This window comes from Kogia breviceps, chromosome 2 (genome assembly GCF_026419965.1).
Source record: "Kogia breviceps isolate mKogBre1 chromosome 2, mKogBre1 haplotype 1, whole genome shotgun sequence".
In the NCBI taxonomy this organism is placed as follows: Eukaryota; Metazoa; Chordata; class Mammalia; order Artiodactyla; family Physeteridae; genus Kogia; species Kogia breviceps.
The window spans coordinates 72,261,879-72,280,100 of NC_081311.1; the positions used below are offsets into that span (position 1 = coordinate 72,261,879).

Consider the following 18,222-nt stretch of genomic DNA (forward strand, 5'->3'; position numbering starts at 1 on the left):
GTTTTGTCATATGAAGAATACACCTTGGGTAAGCTCTTGTTTAACGATAATTACGTGAAGCAGAATGTGACCCAACCTATAACTTGGATCCAGAGCAGTTGAATCCCAGCAAGTCCACAGACATGTGAGAAACAAGTGTTTATTGTGTACTGGGAACGTAACTGTGGCAATCATTAGCTTATACTGTGACTAATGGACTAAGGCCTAATAATCTATTACCTACTGCAATTATGGCTTATTTGGCCTCTTTGGCTCCAGCCTCCATCACCTCCAATCATCTTGCCCAACACTGCCACTTTCAATATCCAAAATCTTTTAATCATGCTGCTTTCTATATAATGGTATACATATATTTGTAATTAAGAGTATGTTCCACTCACTGTATCTCCTGAAAATTAATAGTTCTCAAATGATAATAAATACTCCTTGATCAAGGGATCTACAATCACATGTACTTGGGAAACACAGGGCTGAACAAATGCTAACTAAGTTTTTGTTGTGTGCTGTTTTTTTTACTGCAGAAGTTCTCAGCGACATTACTTTGTAAATGTGCATTGTGCTTCAAGCAGAGGCATAATTTTTTTTTAAACGTATTGACCATGGCAAATTCATTTCCCAGGAACACAAACTAACGCCTCAGAGCTCACTGGTGTTCCACAACCCTCCATTTGGGAAATGGTTGTCCATAGGATAAAGCCAAAAACCTTCATCTGATTTTGGTATCAGGGTAACATTGGCCTCGCAGAATGAATTTGGAAGCTTTCCTTCCTCTTCAGTTTTTTTGGAGTAGTTTGAGAAGGGTAGGTATCACGTCTTTTAAAAATGTTCGGTAAAATTCACCTGTGAAGCTCTCTAGTCCTGGACTTCTGTTTGTTGAGAGTTTTTTGATTACTGATTCAATTTCTTTACTAGTAATCGGTCTGTTCAGATTTTCTATTTCTTCCTGATTCACTCTTGGAAGACTGTATGTTTCTAGGAATTTATCTGTTTCTTCTAGGTTGTCCAATTTGTTGATGTTTAATTGTTTGCAGTAGTCTCCTATGAGTCTGTATTTCTGCAGTGTCGAGAATAACTTCTCTTTCATTTTTGATTTCATTTATTTGGGCCCTCTCTTTTCTTATTCATGAGACTGGTTAAAGTTTTATCGGTTTTGTTTATCTTTTCAGAGGACCAGGTCTCATATTGTTTTTGTAGTCTCTATTTTGTTTATTTCTGCTCTGACCTTTACGTTTTCTTTCCTTCTACTAGCTTTGGTAGTGTTTGTTCTTCTTTTTCTTGTTCCTTTAAGTGTAAGGTAAGATTCCTTGAGGTTTTTTATTTGTTTCCTGAGGTAGGCCTGTATCGCTATAAACTTCCCTCTTAGAACTACATACGCTGTGTCCCATAGATTTTGGAACGCTGTTTCCATTTTCATTTGTCTCAAAGTATTTTTTTAATTTCCTCTTTGATTTCTTCCTGGACCTCTTTTTGGTTCATCTTGCTTAGGACTCTCTGTGCTTCCTGGACTTAGATGTCTGTTTCGTTCACCCGGTTAGAGAAGTTGTTAGCCAGTATTTCCTCAAATAGGTTTTTTGTCCTTTGGTCTTTCTCTTCTCCTTCTGGGATCCCTATAATGTGGAATAATCATACGCTTTGTGTTGTCCCAGAGATCCCTTAAAATGTCCTCATTTTTTGGTTTCTTTTTTCTTTTTGCTATTCCAATTGGGTGATTTATAATAGCTTGCCTTCCAGATTGCTGATCTGTCCTTCTGCATCCTCTAATCTGATGCTGGTTCTCTCTAGTGTATTTTTCATTTCAGTTGCTGTATTCTTCAGCTCTGATTGGATTTTTTTTCTATCTCGTTGAAATTCTCACTGTGTTCCTCCATTCTTCTCATGCATTCGGTGAGCATCTTTATGACCATTACTTTTAACTCTTTATCTGGAAGATCGCTTATCTCCATTTCATTTAGTTCTTTTTCTGAGGTTTTGACTTGTTCTTTTGTTTGGAGCATATTCCTTTTTCTTCTCAATCTGTGTTTGTTTCTAGGTATTAGGTAGACCAGCTCTTTCTCCCGGTATTTAAAAGAGTAGCTTTGTGTAGAAGGTATGCTGTGGGACCCAGGAGCGCAGTCTCCCTTGTCACCAGGTGTTCCAGGAGTGCCCCTGTGTGGGCTGCATGTGCCCTCCTGTTATGGCTTGGCCCTGCCTCCTGTAGGTGCAATGGCATGCAGGGCTGGTCCCCTGTGCAGTTGGCTGTGAGGCCTGGCCACAGCTGCTGTGGGTGCTCTGGTCTGTATGGCCAGCCCCTGGGAGGAAGCCACTTCGGTTGGGGGTCTTGGAGGGGCTCTGATGCCAGTTCAGGGCGCCTGCTGGATATGGTGGGGTGGAGGGCCACTTCAGAGGAGCTCCAGTGCCTGCTGAGGGCACCTGTTAGGTCTGGTGGGTGGGGAGCTTCTTTGGGGGGCAGATCCAGTGCTGGCCAAGGCTACCCACTGGATCTGGCAGGGGGCGGGGAATGTGAAGGAGCACTGACTGGGTCAGGTCTGCGGGTGAACCTGGGGCAGGGTAAGTCCTGCTAGTAAGTTAGCGAAGAGTTAAAAATGATACCTGTCAGTGCCAGGCCAGCTAGAGAGAGAGTGAGCTCAAAACAAAATAAATAGGTGCCCGCCAGCTCCCCTGTACTCAGCGAAACTTCCAACAGATCCCTGCCCCTCAGGCACATGGCATTAGTTGATGAGATGAATCTCCTTCACGTATGACCCAGGCACTTTTCAAACTGCTGCCTCTGCACTGGGACTTGGAGGGAGCAATAAGTTATTGCACATGTCCTTCAAGGGTGGATTCTCAATTTCTTATTGCCCTCCAGCTCTCCCAGACATAAGCCCCGCTCATTTTCAAAGCCAGACGTTATGTGGGCTCGTCTTCCTGGGGCAGGTCCCTGGGGCTGGGCAGCCAGTGTGGAGTTCAGAGGCCTCACTCCTCAGGAGGACCTCTGAGGCTGTGATGTCCCCTCCTGCCTGTGGGGTGCAGCACTGCAGATGTGGGTTCTGACCAGACCGCATCTCCACCCCTCCTACCCATCTCAATGTGGCTTTTTCTTTTCATCTTTAGTTGTGGACAATCCTTCCTGCTAGTCTTCAGGGCATTCTCAGAAACTGTTTCTCTAAATGTAGCTGCAATTTTGGTGTGTCCATGGCAGGAGGCCAGCCCAGGATCTTCCTACTCCACCATCTTGCCCCTTCTCCTCTTTTAGTCTTTATGCTATATTTTATCTGCTGTGATAATTTGCACACTAAGATTGTAAACATAGACTTTATTTTTATATTTATTAAAATAAGAATTTGAAAAAGAATAGATACATGTGTATGTATAACTGAATCACTATGCTGTACACCTGAAACTAACACAATATTGTTAATCAACTCTACTCTAATATAAAATAAAAAGTTAAAAATATATATTATAAAATATATTATTAATATATTTTCATTTTTACTATGACATATTTTAAGCAATTAAAATTATACCTACTCTCCACTTTGCCAGATAGTAACATCTTCATACACACGCCTCAGATTTTTATGTTTTTCCCCCCAAAAAAATTACAGGATGACCAACGCCCTTTGTGTTGCTCTTCCCCCAACTCCAAGTCCCTTCCTTCACTCCCCAGAGATAACCACCAGCCTGAATTCATCATTTCCTTGTATACTTGGGTAATTTTACTACATATGTTTGGATCCATAAACGAAGTAAGGTTTGGTTTTTATGTTTCTGAATTTACGAAATTCAAATCATGCTATAAATATTCCTTTGTAACTTGCATTTCCTCCTTCAACATTACATTTTTTGGGTTTTCCTACGTTGTCCTATGTAGCTCACATTCAGTTACTTTAACGACGGCACAACCACAAAGGTTTATATATATTTTTTCCTTTTAATGGATTTTGTATCCAAGTTTTGTCATTACAAGTAATACCGCAGCATCTAAAAGTGTAATTTCTGAGTGTGTGCATTGCTAACTCTCCTAGATCGTGTCGTAGTAATCTCAAAACGGTTGTGCTAATTCAAGTTCTCACAGTAAGGTGTGAGAGTTCCATGCCACACCCTCACTTTTACAGGTGTAGTCAAACTTTTAAATTATTGCCTACTCTAATGATTAGGAAAACATAACCATTATTGGTGGCTTTAATTGGAAACTCCTTTATTACTAATGAAGCAGAGTGTTTTTTCATGTTACTCGTCATCCAGGTTTCTGCTTTTGTGAGATGTCTGTTTGTATCCTTTGAATACTGTGTTTTTTAAAAAATTAAGCTCCTTCCTAATTATAAAAGTAATATATGCTCGGTTGTGAAATACTGCAGCAAACTGTAAAGAAAGAAATGAAAATCACCTCAAATACCACCACCCACTGGTTAATATTATTAATGTTTAGCTGCATTTTCCTTACAGTCTTTTAATATAAAATACATAACTGTTTTAAATAAAGTGAGAAGAAGCTCTAAATAGGGCCTTTCTGACAAAATTTTCCACTGGGTTGTTTATAAACCTTACCAGACTAAATCCCAAGGACTGGAGTTAATATGTGTTTGAAAAATTCAGAACACCAAGAGTCAAGATCTTTGGCCTTGAAAATGGCCAGAATATAGATATGCACTTTACTTTAGTATAGAACAAAAGCAAATCTTTTGTTCAGTCATTTTCCAGGTTCTCTAGCCCAATAACGTACATAGGTCATCCACTGTCAGCAAGTCCTTGTAGAGAAGAGTGGTGAATACGGCAATGGCTTCCATCGGAAAAGGAGCAAAGTAGAGGATGCGACACAGCTCAAGATTTACATCTGGCGCCAAGAGAGTGGGGAAAGTAAGAGCACAAGGGAGCACCGTAAGGCTAAGCTTAGCCAGTTCGACCCCTGCAGGCTTCAAATTACAAAATCCAATTTTAGGATGCAATGTGTGACGGCAGCACGGTACCTAGAATTTCTGTTTTTGCTCATTTTAAATCTCCTACATGTTTACAGTTTATTTTTAAATAATATGTTTTCATTTTTTCACTGAGGTATAATGGACATACAGTATCATAGTAGTTTCAGGTATACAACAGAGTGATTCAACATTTGTATACACTGTGAAATGATCACGAAAAGTCAAGGTACCATGCGTCACCATACAATTGTAATACAATATTATTGACTATATACCTTCTGCTGTACTTTTTTACATCCCCACGACTTATTTATCTCAATAATATTTTTAAATAATAGAAGGATCACATCCATGAGTAGTTTCTGAGCCTCTGAGTAACAGTGAAGGTCTTTCTGTTGCTTTCACAAATGAGAGACGATCTGAATGCTTTGAAATTTCTTGGGTTACAAACTTTTCACCCAAAAGCACTAAGATCTTTCTCAAATTCTCTCATTTGCGTTACAGAGAGGTTAAAGTCAGTCTTTGTAGGCAACATTTTTCTCTCTGCCTGGGTGAATGTAGGATTTATTTTTATTCTTCTAATTCTAACATTGTGACTTTTGTCTAGCATGCAGTGAATCCTTCTGTTCTCAATACTTAAGTCTTTGTATGACACAGAGGAGTTGCTTTCTACTTAACATCTTCCTTTGATTATTGCTTCATTTCCAGTTGTTCCTGTTTTCTCCTCTCAAACACGTGAAGTCATTAGGTTTCATCTCTATTCTCTGCCTGTGGAGCCACATCTTCTCCTTCATCATTGTCATCGTTCTATCCTTTTGTCTGCGTTTTGTAGGAGCTCTAGAGCTTGCTCAATGCTTCACTGATTTGATTTTCCACAGCGCCCAGTCTACTCTTTATGGTTATTCAATTTTACCCTCTTTCATGTTTGGTGTGAAGTCCTCTCATCACTCAGAAATCTTCCTTCTCGTCTCATCCAATGTCTTTCATTATGACTTCCTGTTACTCTTTCACGGGGACAGCATCTCTTGTATTCCACGACTCATGATCCAAGTTTCTATAATTCTCTCTGTTTATTGGCAGAAATCATTCTCTGAGGTTTGTTCCTCCTCTAAGTCTTTAGAATAATCCTGTCCTCCTTTGTGGTGTGCTATTTTTAATATTCCCACATACTTTATTTTTCTTTACTTTTCCTTCAACAAGGAAAGACCTCTAGCTATTGGATTTTCTTCCCCAATAGACAGAGTAGGTGAATTGCTTTCAATTCCTTTCTTTGTGGACTTTATAGGGGTTGACTTCCCTTCTTATACCCTAGTTGGAAAATTCATTGGTGGGCACAGCTTCTAGTCTTAACCCTCAGAGTCCAGTAGGCCTTAACCCCTTTTTCATCTACAATGACCTTGCTAGCTGAGAAGGAAAACTCTCCTATCCACCACTGCATAGTATTCTGACTCTCTGACAACACTCTTATTATTCTAAGGACTGGCCTCCTCATTCAGATCTCCAACTGGAAGAAGGGGTGCATAGTGTGAACCGACATCAGAAGTTCCATCTTGATTATTTTGATGGTTGAAGCTCTGTAGATCACTGAGACATCTCTAAGTGTTTAAGTTTTTTTAATGGAATCTTTCGTATAGGAAATTTTAACTACATATGTACTGAATTAGAGTGTGTCAGTGAATGATAGGCGGAGAAGCTTTGCGATTCAACCTGATGTTCCCTACCGCCACTTATACCTTCCTTTTAAAAGTTCATGCCTATTGCCTAGAAATTATTCTACTCTTATTTATTGCTCATAAAAGAAGTGTTTAATGACTGCTTCTCAGTATGGTGTAGAAGTATCATTTCCATGTCTCAACAAGATCTCCTTAAATATTCCTAACCTACCCATGAAAGCACAAGGAGTGGATAAAACACAATTCTGGTGTGGCAAATGGGGTTCTGGTTTGCAATCAACAGACACTGACTCTGGCTGATTTAAAGCAAAAGGAATATACTGAAAAGATGCTAGGAGTTCACAGAATTGACAGGTAAGTGCAAGGCCAAGTCTGAAAGAGACAGGAGAAATAGGAACCTGGAAATCTGGAACCAAGGACTGCAGGAGGAATGAACACACAGCAGAAAGAGTCTGGTTACCCCCAAGGGTGATTCAACTCTGATCCTACATTGTCTGCTTGTTACTTTTTTCAAGATCCAAATTCCAGGGAACGAGTGTCCAGCTGGCTTTAGATCACATGAATGCTCCTTTTATAGGTGACAGCGGGGTTTTCCTGATTAGGATCCCACCATATGGTACCCTGAAGGGAAGAGGTAACTCCCCCACAGAAACCAAGGTGATGGTAAAAAAGGGAAAGGGTCCTGGGATGCCAAAAATCTCATGAATGTCCACCATATGTGAGTGTTAGCCTGTGTCCTCTGATTTCATCCACAGCTTACATCTTGCTTCTTTGATTCTTCTCACATCTCAATTAGCTGAATTCTTGTTGGTTCAGTATCTCAAAACTGTTGATCAGCTTAGTGTTCCGGGCTTTGGATGAGAAGTCACATCTTAATAGGTGGGAAGAGACTATTTGGAATCATTTGAATCTGGAGTCAAACACTGACTGCTCCACTCACCTACCTACATGCTCTTGGACAAATCACTTTACTTTTCTAAGCCTCAGTTTCCTAATTTATCGGATTTTTTGTGTGACAGCTAACAACTCGCAAATCCTGGCAAACCTTCTTCATGTCTTAAAACTCAGAGCAGGTATCTCCTCCAGGCCTTTCTTTCCCTCTGAGCTGAATGAAGTGTCTCTCCTCTCCTCACCGAAACCTACTACTTACAAATCTATCAATATACATAGGATGCTGAGTTATTAAAATGACTCCTTGTGTCTTCACCTATATGCTCCCTTTTAGCATGTGTCTAGTTTATCTCTGCCAATAAGTGATGAAGTTGAACGAGCCTGGTATAGTTATGATGGTTGATAACGACTGACATCTCCTTTTTAATAATAACACCCATCTCTTATTTAACAAGTGCCCACTATTTGCCAAACACTACTGCAGGCCCCTGAAATATATTATCTCTTCCATTCTTCACAATTCTGTGAAGTATGGATTATTATCCCCATTTCATTGATAAGAAAACCAAGACTTGTTAATCTTGCCCCAGTTTATGGAGCTAATAGGTAACAGAAGCAGAATTTAAATTATCTGCCTGATCCAAAGCCTATTCTCTTTGTTTGAGCTCACCTTTTCTCCACTCTCATTGTCATGATGATAGATCTCCCTAAAAATGCACACTGGACATATTTCAATTTTTTTAGCATTGTATATGTTTTATTTATTATTTGTCCTGGAAGGAAATGTTTCTTAGTCTCAGTTCCATCTGCGTGCTATAAAAAATGATCTGTGGGGTATTAGCAGCTCATAGAAACTAAAAGCTAACCTGATTTGAAACCAGGATCTTGTGTCCAAATTAGAATTCAAGATCTGACTTACAGCCCATTTCACAGATAGAAAAATGGAGACGCAAAGATACAGAATGATTGCTGGACTCGAATAGGGCACTGGTGCAACAGGCTTCAGGTGTCCAGTCTCTCAGGAAGGCAACATGTGTTTGGAAAAGAGTATGGACTGGGTAACCAAACAATGCAAGATGCAAATACTGACTGCTGCTTGATATGTGACCTCAGGCAAGTTTTCTAACTTCTCTGACGTTGCTTCCTCATTTGTAAAAAGAATATAATAATAATGCCTACCTTAGAGAGGTACAGTGAGTATTGGAGATGAATTATGGAAAGTACCCAATACAGTGCCTGGCACCGAGTAAGCGCTCATTAAACGTTAGTTCTCTCTCTCCATCACAGTCGAGCCCTTTCCTGCAGCACACATGGCCTTCGACAGGGCGACGGTCTTCCCCCCTTCTTGGTACCCAAATAAATCTCTCATTGTAGAAATCTAGAGCTAAGCGTGTACGAAGCCAAGTCCATTCTAAAGGGTGTTTTTCTTAAAGGAAGAAAAAGTAAAAAGTGCTGACCCAATATTTCTACTATTCAATCATTAAATATTAATCGATGTCAATGCATTTGAGGGAGCCTTTAGCTGTGACAGGTGAGCGGAAAGTAGAAATTCTGAATTAACGAGGCCTCCCAGCCTCGTTGGCTAAATGCCAGGGTGCAGGGTGTGGTGGAGAATGATTAACTGATAAAAACAACCTTCTGAAAAAGATCAGTAACTATGAAATTGGATACAAAGATAAGGCTTCTCTTACTTTTTCCCAAAACACTTTTTTCTCTTCGGGGTTTTTCTCTTTTTTTTTTTTTTCTGAATCGACCCTGATTCAATACCCCCTAAGTCAGAATGCCCTTAACTGTTTTGTTTAGACTGGTCTATGAAATGATTAGGCTGTTGAAATGATGAATCAAGGAACACTGCAGGATTTTTCACAGTCTCTCTGAACAATGCCCCATATCACACTTACACTGACAGGCTGTATTTTTATATTTGACATGTGAGAGGAACATGGAAAATAACACACTGACAGCGCCTTAGATACCAGTCATATATCTTCCTAACACAGATTGATGGGTGGAAAAGAATATTATTTTGTGAACCCTTCTTAAGCTCTCCAAGGAAAATATATAGATCCACCAGTGGATTGACTTGAAACTCATATTAACATTCCTTACGAGCAAGAAACAGAAAAGCAACCACCATTCATTTCGGCACTAGCACACGGATCAGAAAAATTAGCAGAAACCAGTCCTGTACCTGTACATTTCTCACTGATGGGTCGTGGTTTGCTCTTCCCCAGCCTAGGAATCAGAATAGGTGAGATTTTCTCCATCGAGGCACATTGATCTTTCGTAACTTCAAACTAAAGGTGAAAGATAAGCTGCTAGGAAAATTGAAGCCACAGCTAGAGCTGCTCAGGGAAACAAGCTGAAACAGAAACAATCTGAGATGGAATAGCCCTGGCTATTCCTATTTCCTACTGCATGACTAAGGGGAGACTCAAAGAACCACATGGGATTGTGGCTGACACAGTACTAGGGGACAGAAGCATAACGGAAGAGTAGGAAAAAAATGCCTCCTGGAGTGGAAGCTGTAATGTGCCAGAAAGTCCCCCTCCAGGAAGGCAGGGTTTATTCCCATAGTTGCTAGGCCTACTGCTGCTGACAGCTCTGTCATTAGCCCTTGTCGGGAAGTGCCCCCGCGGTATTCTCCCTCTTGGAACAGCCCACATCCAGAGACTGGTCAATACAAAAGGCCTGGCCCCTGATGCCCAAAAGGAACACGTCTGGAGGGTCACCCTAGGTTCAGAGCCCTGTGAGTCAGCTAAGACCTGTATAAGACTCCACCCTATGCCGTCCTGCTTCCTCCCCTTTTCTGATACGGGTGTCAATCCCTGAGCATTCATTCCACAATAAACTCCCTGCCTTCCCATCATCTCAGAGTCTCTTTCCAGGAATACCCAAACTGCAACACTCCCTTCACCTCCAACTGCCCTAACGTACCACGTGACTTAAATATCCCAAGGACTAAAATCCCGTGATGCTATCAGAAATGTGTATGTTTAATCAACCACATCATTTCGAAACCTAAGTCACAGTCATTTCAATTTTCAAGATGCAAAATAAAAACGGAGAAAGACGAGCACCACCTTGTGGAGGGAACCGCCACTGCAACTTTCAAATCCTCTGGTGTTAACACAGGGGTTTTGTTGGTTGGTTGGGTTTTGCTTGTTTCTTTGTTTGCCACTATATGCCTAAACTGAGGCAAAAGCAAGTGAAGAAAATCATCTGGGAATTCTAACACCAAAACAGAAATAGAGGAGATAAATACTTTTCCTATTCTAGATGATACAAAAGGATCAAGAACCAAGTACCCAGAACACTGATTCTTAGGATTCAGAGGACCCGGCACCCCTACTTCTAATGGCAAACAGTGGGATAGGAAGACACTGAACAAGCATTTCACTGATTTTGGAGTGGAGACAAAGGGAACCAGAGACTTGTTTAGAATCTGAAAGCAAGTTTTTAGCATTTGGCTCTAAGAGTACCAAGTTCTTTGCTGCCCCATGGCTCTGTCTAATTTCCTTAGTTTTTCCCTCTGCGTCTCTATTATCCTTTTGCTTCCTCTGTTTCTGCTGTCTCCTCTATGGCTCTCCTTCCTATTTCCTCTCCCTTCCACTTTACCAGAACTTTTTTTTTTTTTACTGACTGCAGTTTCAATAGTAGTTGTATCGCACAGAGTGTTATTTCAGCAGTAAAGCACTGATTTGCAAGAGGGAAAGAAGAACTTTTCACATCTGTGTGCAAATGTGATTCAAACACGGTGAACTAATTATTCTCTAAAACTTAATTAAAACCAATAATAAAAAAAAAGGAGACAACTATGGAGGGAGCAGTAACTCCCTTGGCAGGACCTGGGTTAGATGAATTCAGCTGGGACTTTTAAAACTGAGAATTTGATTTGGCCCCATAATTTTCAGAGGACCTGCTTTGGTTTTATCTGCTACTAAGATGCTTTTAAGTATTTAATGCATTACTCCAATTGGTGGAAGTTTTGTTAGGTTTCTCTAATATTTCCCACAGAAAAGCCGTGGGCTTTTATTTGTGACTAGAATATTTTGGGGCTTTGAAAATTACCACAAAAATAAAAAATGCTACTTTTGAAGTTTTCCAGATGTAGACAAGTATATTTTCATATATCTTACAGCATATATCTGGTTCTGAAGTGATTTTGTCTGACAGAATGAATAAACAATGTCACAGTAGAACAGGCAGGAATAGCAACTTCATACTGAGATCCCCATGACACCTTAAGTTTCTTGACTGTAAAACTCTATCTCAATCACTTTTAAAATATGTTGCACCAAACCGAGAAACTGAGAAGACACTGACAGATGGATGGATGGATGGACGGACGGATGGATAGGTGGATGGATGGATCGATGGGTGGATGGACGTATAGATGGCTGGTTGGATGGATGGATAGGTATATGGGTGGATGGATGGATGCATGGGTGGATGGATGGATGCATGGGTGGATGGATGGATGGATGCATAGGTGGATGGATGGAAACATGGATGGATAGAGGCATAGGTGGATGGATAGGTGGGTGGGTGGATGGATGGATGGATGGATGGATGGATGGATGGACGGATGGAGGGATAGATGGATGGATGGATGGATGGATGGATAGGTGGATGGGTGGGTGAGTGGGTGAGTGGGTGGATGGATGGATGCACAGGTGGATGGGTGGGTGGATAGACGGATGGATGGATGGATGCATAGGTGGATGGATAGATGGATGGACAGGCGGGTGGATGGATGGGTGGATGGACAGCTGGGTTGGTGGGTGTAAGGATGGATGGATGGACAGATGCATAGGTGGATGGGTGGGTGGATGGACAGATGGATGCATAGGTGGATGGGTGGGTAGATGGATGGATGCATGCATGCATAGGTGGATGGGTGAGTGGGTGGGTGGATTGATGCATGGATGGATAGATGCATGGAGAGATGGATGGATGGATAGGTGAATGGAGGGGTGGATGGATGGATAGGTGGATGGATGCATAGATGGATGGACTGATGGATGGGTGGATGGATGGATGGATGGTTGGATGCATAGGTGGGTGGATGGATGGATGGATAAATGGGTGGATGGATGGATGGATCCATGGATGGATGGATGGAAGGATGGATGGATGGATGGATGCATAGGTGGACGGGTGCATGGATGAATAGCTGGATGGGTGGATAGGTAGGTGGGTGGATGGGTGGATCGATAGGTGGATGGCTGAATACATAGATGGATGGATGGATGCATAGGTGGATGGATGGATAGGTGGACTGATGGATGGACGGATGCTTAGGTGGATGGATGGATAGGTAGGTGGGTGGATGGGTAGGTGGATGGATGGATGCATAGGTGGATGGGTGGGTGGATAGATGAATGGATGGATGGATGCATAGGTGGATGGATAGATGTATGGATAGGCAGGTGGATGGATGGATGGATAGATGGATAGGTGGATGGGTGGATAGATGGATGGATGGGTGGATAGATGGATGGATAGATGGGCGGATGGATGTATAGATGGATGGATGGATGGATAGGTGGATGGATGGATGGATGCCTAGGTGGGTGGATGGATGGACAGGCGGGGGGATGGATGGATAGGTGGATGGGTGGATGGCTAGGTGGATGGATGGATACATAGATGGATGGATGAATGGATGCATAGTTGGATGACTGGGTAGATGGATGGATGGGTGGGTGGATGGTTGGATGCATGGATGGATGGATGGATGGATGGATGGATGGGTGGGTGGATGGGTGGGTGGATGGATGGATAGGTGGATGGATGGATGGATGGATGGATAGGTGGATGGATGGACAGATAGATGGATGGATGAATGGATGCAGAGGTGGATGGGTGGGTGGATGGATGGATGGGTGGGTGGATGCATAGGTGGATGGACGGCTGCATGCATAGATGGATGGATAGTTGGGTGGATGGATGGATAGGTGAGTGGATAGATGGATGGATGGATGGATGGACGGATGGATGTACAGGTGGGCAGGTGGGTGGATGGATGGATGGATCGATGGGTGGGTGAGGGGGTGGGTGGATGGATGGATGGTTGGATGGAAGGATAGATGGATGGATGAATGGATGCATAGGTGGATGGGTGGGTGGCTGGCTGGATGGAGGCACAGGTGGATGGATGATGGATGAAGAGGTGGAGGATGGCTGGATAGGTAGGGGATGGATGGTTGGATGGATACCTAGATGGATGGATGCATGGATGCATAGGTGGATGGGTGGGTGGATGGATGGATGGATGGATGGATAGATGTATGTATGGATGGATGGATAGGTGGATGGATGGATAGATAGATGGATGGGTTGATGCATAGATGGAAGGATGGATGGATGGATGGATAAGTGGGTGGGTGGGTGGATGGATGGATGGATGGATGGATGGTTGGATGGACGGATGGATGGATGGACTGATGCATAGGTGGATGGATGGATGCATAGGTAGATGAATAGATGCATAGGTAGATGTATGGATGGATGCATAGGTTGATGGATGGATGGATGGATGGATGGATGGATGGATGGATGGATAGGTGGGAGGATGGATGGATGGATGGATGGATGGATGGATAGGTGGGAGGATGGATGGATGGATGGATGGATGGATAGATGCACAGGTGGATGGGTGGTTGGATGGATGGATGGGTGAATGGATAGGTGGGTGGATGGATAGATGGACATATGAAATAAATCCATGAATCACAGAATGTTGGGATACCGCTTGCCCATATTCTTCCTGCTGGAAGTGGAATTAGAGGAAGAAATTGAAGCTGCTCTACTAGATCTAGTTAAGAGTAGAGGAAGACTGCTAAGCATGGAATCCCAATGGAATCTCATACCCAGCACCAGTTCGGTGGTAGTACTAGATAAACATTGGTAGGTAAGAACTCGATAAACACTGGATAAATTGAACTGTCAGACTGATCAACGTTTGCCTCAAGGGTACTGCAGGAGGAGTGCCAATGGTGATTATTTCCAATATTTTATTATGAAAATTTCCAACATATAGAAAATTTAAAATAATTTTACATGAAACATCTCTATACCTGGGACCTAGATTTCACCATTAACATTTCACTCTAGTACTTGATTTCACATAACTCTCTATTTATCCATCCTCATATTCATCTAACAACTATTTTTATGCATTTCAAATTAAATTGCAGACATTGGTTGCCTTCTCCATAAATATTTTAGTATACACACCAATAGAGTTCAATATTTGTTTTGAGTCTTTTCCTTCAATATCCAAGTGGTCATTCACCGAATTTTGACAACTGCAAACATCTGTGTTATCCAAATCCTTATCGAGATATAGAACATTACCATCACCCCCAGAAAATTTAGCAGTGGAGACTTGAGATTCTTTGAATTAATTTCTTTACCCTTTTACCGAGAAAGAGACTGGGCTGGGCGTAACTTTAAAAGTTTAAAATTTGATAGGAACTGTCCCCACACTCACAAACTGCTTCAGACCTCAAGCCGTTAAAGAGGCACTTTCCTCTATTTGTTTTAGAAAAATCCAAACTGCAAATGCACAGTTGATGGCAGGGGAGAGATTTATGCGAATGTACAACATTAGCTGAATGTCCAGTAAGTTGTTAAACAGGCAGGAGAGAATAAGGCAAAATTAGCTTCCATAATTTCTTATGCCAATTAAAAAAATAATATATACAAGTAATTTCTTTCATAATAACAGGTATGCTTTCAGTCTTAATATCTGTAGTATGCTTTCTTTGTACTGGATGTTCTTGGGATATCACCTTTATACGGGAAGAAACACAACCAAGAAACCCTCTGTGAAGTTGTGCATGTTGCCAAGTTGAATCCAGTGCCAAGCTAAATCCCTACCACATGGTACATATAAACTGAATCTCTTCCAAACGAATGGCTCCTCCTTAAGTAGCTGTGTGGACTAATTACTTTCATCAGGATAATTTTACCTAAGGAAAGGGTACAATTATTTCTACCAAGTGGAATGTTGACATCGTTTAATGAAGAATTAATGCATGTGGTGACAAAACTATGCATTTAGAGAGGAAATAAAGTAGTTACCAACAATCTGTTTCCAAGAAAGAATTTTTAAGCATGTCTGGTATACTATTAAGTATTCAGAATAAAGCTAATAGACATTTCCACAGCACACAAGACTCAGTCTCTGTCTAAGGCAGTGCATGCCAATGAATTGCCATCAACCAGGCATTAATGGGCCCTACGTCATAGTTAAGGAGCAGAGCAGCAATTAAATTGGGCTCAACTAGTGCCCACTCAAACCACCACATTTCAAAGTGACCTTTCCAGTCATTGTTCCACACAAATAGTAAACTCACATCATCCTTCTTTGTGGGAGTGGCCAATTTTAGAAAACTGCAGTGCAGAAGGATTATAAGTAAAATATCCAATTTTTTTTTTTTTTTTTTTTTTTTTGTGATATGTGGGCCTCTCACTGTTGTGGCCTCTCCCATTGCGAAGCACAGGCTCCGGACGCGCAGGCTCAGTGGCCATGGCTCACGGGCCCACCCGTTCCACAGCATGTGGGATCTTCCCAGACCGGGGCACGAACCCGTGTCCCCTGCATTGGCAGGCGGGCTCTCAACCACTGCGCCACCAGGGAAGCCCCCAATTATTGACTGGTAACAAGAATAGCCACTGATAGATAAGAATCCTGAAATTTATAATACGTACATCTGTTATTTATTCATTCAACACATATTGATCAATTGACTATTACATGGAAGGTGTTATGCAAATTGCTATATAGTAACCCAAAAGGAATCAGAAAAGAAACCTACTGTCAAGAGGCTTATAAGCCCAAAAGGACCATCCAGCCATTCATTCAACAAGTCTCTACTGGGAACTCCACTGGCCAAATACTCCTTCAAGATGAGGCACCCATTTCCCCAGCTGCCAGGGTTACAATCTCTTGGTAGTTCACAACTGAGTTCCTCTCCAAGAATTGCTTTAGGCTGAAAGAAGACACATCCTCCTTTCTGGAGGCATCAGCATCCACTGACCAATGGTGCTGGAGTCCAAAGGTTCTTGACTCAATTAGGATCGCTGAGAAGCACATCACAGCTCCAGCTCCAGATCTCACCATAGGATCAACTGAGGTCTCTCTTGCGACTGCATCACAACTCAACTTCTCTCTGCCCAATCCTGCAGCTCACTCATCACAGGTATTGTTACTAAAAGCACTTCTCAATTAACCTCCTGCATGCAAATCTCCAAGTCTTAGAGTTTGTCACCTGAGGATCCAACCTGGGACAGTTCCTGCCAAAAGGTATCCTGGAAAGACAACTAAAAATGGGGGTTTAGGAGATGGATAACCTACTCCACAATAACTAGTGTGCAGTGATGTGCAATTATTATAAATTCCCTAATGGAGAACTGGGATGGAAATGAAAGCCAAAGGATGAAACATGGCCAAGAGAATGTGGTATGAGAACCTAAGGGCCTCCTTGGTAATATTATAAGAAAGCTCTCAACTCCTGCAGCCAGAGGGCAGAAAAAGCTGAGGATCAGACCCAGGCAAAGCTACAGAGAAGGGTGAATTCTCCACACCAGCGTGTCTTCTATAGTAAGGGCAGGGCCCTGATTGGGAAGGAGTGGAACACAGAGACTTGGAATGGGAACACGTTGGCTGATGTACTAGAAAATCTTGAATCTTTAGATACATTCAGATCCCCCTGAATCCTCTAGCTATTCAGAAGTGGTCTACTCCTCCCTCCTAAAGCCTTGCACTCCCCAAGCCACTTATGCTTGAAGATGGTGCAGAAGATTTTGCTTTGCAAGATAACACACATCCCCTCATGATCTACCCCACCTTCCCTCTTGGCCATCAGATCATGGAGAAAGTTATAACAACCCATCTGGAGAAGTTCTGGGCCTGATAAAATAGGTTAGAGGCTATGTATCTAAGAAGCTATAGTGCCTAGCCAATACGTACCAGCAGGAGGCAGAAGAGTTTACATGGGATTGCATCTGAGGATGCGTATCAAGGAGAACACAATGTGACCTTGGAAAGGGATGAGTTCATCAATATGTGAGCACTTCCCTGTGATCTAAGATTGTCATCCCATCAAGGATCCCAGGAGACAGGGCTAATATGCTGCTAAGATGGTTCTTGGAATCGTGGACAAAGCAAGAGCCCACACCTAATGAAGGAGAAAGGTGACAGATGGTGGAGGCGGTAATCAAAAGATTTAGAGAAGTCAGCCTCCCAGATTGGATATACTACGTAAGGCCAGAAGACCCACCCATCTACAATGCTCTATGGAAGGGCCTAGGGACAATTCATTTACCAAAGTATTAAGGAATTTGTCAATGAGAAGAGCACCAGCATAGTTAAGAAGCTAGTGACAGCTGTCCTTGGTAGTCCAGGACAGTAAGAGATTCTGCTCAAGAACTGGGCTCCCTGCTAACAATGGGTATGAGAGGATCATGAAGCAAAAGAAACCAGGTGGCTGCACTTAACAAAAAGGAAAGGTGAATACAATTGTCATAATGAATTGTAAGGTCAAAGTGGTAACCAAGGAAGCTGACCTGTAAAGAACCATGGAGATGCTTAATAGAACACTATATTTCAAATGTCAAGATAAATGGACAGCCTGCAAGAGTATCGCTCAAGCTGTACAATGAAAATAAATTAAGGATGGATGACCAACAAGCTGAAGGTGGATACCCCAATAAAAATTCACAATTTCTTGTCCAATGTCCAT

At 42.1% G+C, this 18,222-nt stretch overlaps 1 long non-coding RNA gene and 1 pseudogene across 5 annotated transcripts in view; both read right to left on the bottom strand.

Moving 5' to 3' along the window:
* LOC136793555 (uncharacterized) overlaps nt 1–18,222 on the bottom strand; it is a 462,713-nt gene that overhangs the window by 255,458 nt on the left and 189,033 nt on the right. For 4 of the 5 annotated variants that reach the window (XR_010838968.1, XR_010838967.1, XR_010838969.1 and 1 more), the window contains exon 1: nt 9,660–10,090. The exons of the other annotated variant lie outside the window; for it this stretch is intronic. This is a non-coding gene — a long non-coding RNA (uncharacterized lncRNA). Of the gene's footprint in view, nt 1–9,659; nt 10,091–18,222 lie in introns of those variants that run through there. 5 annotated transcript variants of the gene reach the window in all.
* On the bottom strand, nt 10,657–13,272 carry LOC131751382 (guanine nucleotide exchange factor subunit RIC1-like; annotated as a pseudogene).